Source organism: Chinchilla lanigera, unplaced genomic scaffold, assembly GCF_000276665.1.
Source record: "Chinchilla lanigera isolate Chin_1 unplaced genomic scaffold, ChiLan1.0 scaffold00040, whole genome shotgun sequence".
Classification (NCBI taxonomy): Eukaryota; Metazoa; Chordata; class Mammalia; order Rodentia; family Chinchillidae; genus Chinchilla; species Chinchilla lanigera.
The window spans coordinates 4,520,706-4,524,618 of record NW_004955441.1 but is presented as its reverse complement, the minus strand read 5'-3'; positions in this window follow the sequence as shown (position 1 = coordinate 4,524,618).

Sequence of the window (3,913 nt, the reverse complement as noted above, 5' to 3'; positions counted from 1 at the left end):
AGCCTCGAGTTTATCTTTCTTTATAGCTGAGTAATAGTCCATTGTAATAAAAATACCACATCTTTTTTGTCTGTTCCTCAGTTGATGGGCATTTGGGTTGTTTCTAAGATTTAGCTATTACAAATTGCACTGCTATAAACCTGGGTGCACAAATATCACTGTGATACGATGTTTTTAATTCTTCTGGAAAAATATCCAGAAGGGGAATAACTTAGTCAAATGGAACCTCTAATCTTAGCTTTCTGAGGAATCTCCATACTGATTTTCACAGTGGTTGCACCAGTCTACACTCCCACTAACAGTGGAGAAGGGTTTCTTTTTCCCCACAGCCTCTTCAGCATTTGTTATTGGTTGATTTCTTGATGACACCCATTCTTTCTGGGGTGAGATGGAATCCCAGTTTTAATTTTCATTTCTCGAATGACCAGTGATGCTGAGCAGTTTTTCATATATTTATTTGCCATTTATATTTCTTCATCTGAGATGAGCCACCCTGTTTTAAATGGCACTCCAACCCTGAGCACGTTCCCTCTTCTCTGCTTTATTTTTTAATTTCTCTTATCTATTTTTTGTCTTTTTGAGACAGGGTCTTGCTATGCAGTTCATGCTGGCCTTGAGCTCACTTTGTAGCCCAGGCTGATCTTGAACTCGCAAGAATCCTCCTGCCTCAGCTTTCCAAGTGCTGGGATTACAGGCGTGCAACACCACACCCGGCTCTGCTTTATTTTTTTCCATAGCACTTATTACCCTTTATTAATATTTCCTACTTGACTTTTAATCAGCAACCCCCTCCACTAAAATAAATATAAGCTTAGGCAGTTTGCAGTTTTTAATCTGTTTTATTCAACAAGGCGTTCTTAGCTCTTGGAACCAACACATAATAGGCATACAGTAAGTAGGAACTAAACCATTACAATGATCAGTTAGAAATACAGGTTGCCGGTAGGAATTGGGAGTAGAGAGCTGGGATATGCAGAATAACAAACACTCAGGAAAAAGTCTTGGAGCCTAGTGTGATGGTGCTGATCGTGCTAGGTGTCTGGCAGCAGCAGCCACCGCCAAAGCCGTCAAGCTTGTGGCCCCAAAGAAGTCTTAATTTTTTAGAGTGAAACAAGAGCACAGTTTTCTGGTGAGCAGTCTTGCACTTGCTAGCTGTCATAAAATGAAGTAGATTATTTCTAGTTGAGAACAAAAATTGTGATGTTCAATTTTTCCTGCTATTGCTACTTGAGATTCTGTTTTGCTTGTAAATCACCCACGGTTGCTTGAAAGCGTGCATTCTTTTCCAAATAACTGTTTGTCACTACGTAAGCTTAGTATCCTACTCTGGTATTGTATCCAGTACAAAAACTCAAATCTCTTATAGAACATTCTCCATAAAAACTTTTTATTATTGTCATAAACACTGAACTTGATAGTTCTTTAAAATACAGCCTTTTTTTTTTTTTTTTCACTCCAGAAACAGAATGTGGGAAAATCAATGTGCTCCTCATATCACAAATCCATTCTTTTATGTGACTTTTAAAAATGCAGGCTGGCAATTTAAGAGTCTAAATAATGAGGCAGCCTTTTCTGACACTCTTGATAGTTTTATTGTGTGCAGGTATAAATTGCGAGAGTTACACCTTCATAACATGAGCTCCCTGAAGTGTCTCAGGCTATATGGTGTTTGATGCTCCATCAATTTTTCATAGAAATATGATTTGCTCTGAACTCTTCTACAACAGTGTTGAGACTCTTTTTTTCCCTGTGCTTTGGTAGAAGATTATTGCAACGATCAGATAACATCTCAGTATCCTGGACACTGCTGAGCAGTGCTGCTAAGTAGGACACATTTTGTGTGGTGTCAATGTGAATGGAAAATTTGCCAACCTAATTAGCCTTTGTTAAATTTACATGGTCACTATCTGTGAGAACCGAAAGTTATTACCAGAAAAACATAGTTTTCCAAAAATTGAGAGAGCCAAATGGGGAAGATGAGTAAATGGGTAGAGAATAGGTAGCCAAAAGAGATTTTGCCAAGCAATGTAAAAAGAAAAAAAAAGCTTCTAAAACTGTAAGGAAGAGGTTCTTAATAATACATCAAAGGTAAAAATTAAATTAAATAGACATTAAATATGAGTAAACTCAGTGGAGGGAGAGAGATGGTGGACCAATAGGATTCATCTTCTTCCTCAGGTTATTAAGAAGATTGTTGAAAAGATTATTACTCCCAAATGCTTCTCTGAAACACAGGAGCTGGAACCACACGAAGTGCCAATATTCTCGGCCAAACTGACAAAATATAAACACAGACAAGTCACTGTGATTGCAATAACACAAAAGAGATGAAAGGACCTAAAGGAGGATACCAGGAACTGGTATTCCAGAGGGCTGCTGAGCTAGCAGATTAGTAAAATACAAAAGTATCTTGTACAAAACAATGGTCCAAAATGGCGGACAGGAGATTATAGGCCTTATATCTCCCTTTATGCCAAGTAAGCACACGGAGTCTAAAATAAAAGACTGGCTCACAGAACACCGGTCAGCTGGGGCTCTGCTGATCTAAGCTATGCTGAGCAGCCTTATAGCTCGCTGCAGGCCATGTGTTGGCTGGGGAATCTCTACAAGTGTTTATTGTAATGTTCATGCTACAGGGACTGCAGCTACACAAGAGGAGCTCTTTTCATAGCAAGAGGGCAACGGGAAATATGTGAGGTTTCTTATAATTGGCATACTGTCATTCCTGGCCTGTTCCCTTTGGCCAAAGGATGAAGGCCACAGTCAGTGGTAGGGAATTAGAAGTCTCAGAAAGAGGCTATGGAAAATTTGTAAATGAGGAGAAGAATTAGAACCAATAATTTAGTCTCCTACTCCATTCCCTTATTTTCAACTTTATGTTTGTTGTGTATTTCTTTTCAACTTTTATTTTTTATTAGTATGTGTTTGTAGTGTATAATGATCACATTTTTCATAGGGCACTGGCACATGTACACAACACATTTTAATCCCTTTTTTATCTCCTTCCCCTCTCCTTCCTATCCCTTTCCTCTGTCCCCTGGTCTCCTTCCCTTTTGCAAAAGATCTATCTCCATATTTACTATTATCTACTTTGTATTTTGGTCTTTTTTCATATTTTCATTTCTCGTATAAGAGCAACTATGCAATATTTAAGCTTATGGGTCCGATTTATTTCCCTTAACATGATGGTCTCAAAGTGCATCCACTTCCCTCCAAATAATTCAAGTTTATCCTTTTTTGTAGCAGAGCACTGCTCCATTGCATGTTCATACCGTGTTTTCTTTATCCATTCACCTGTTGATGGATATATAGGCCACTTCCAAGATGTAGCTATTATGAACTGTGCTGTTATAAATATGACTATGCATATAATTGCTGTAATACAATATCTTTAACTCTTTCTGGCAGACACTTAGAAGGAGAATGATTGGTTGAATGGAATTTTAGTTTTAGTCTTTGCAGGCATCTCCATGCTGACTTCCTTAATGGTTGTTCTAATGGTGTAGAAGTGCTTCTTTTTCCCCACAGCCTCACCAGCACTTGTTATTATTTGACTTCTTGATGGTAGCCACTGTTTCTGCAATAAGATGGAATCTCAGTGTTGTTCTAATTTGCATTTGTCTAACAGCCAGAGATGTTGAACATTTTTTCATGTATTTATTGGCCATTTATTCTTCTTCTGATAGGCGTCTATTTATGTTGGTTGCCTATTTTTTATTAGATCTTTTATTGGGGAGTCTAATTTTTTTAGTTCTTTATGTTTTCTAGGTATTATATTAGTTTTCTGCATTCAACTGGAGTTTAAAAGAATTCTGGTGTATTTATTTCTGCATTTTATTAGGTTTAATCTCTACTCATGATTTTTGAAATAGTTGGTTTTATGTACATACTTTATTAGTATTTTTAATTTTTT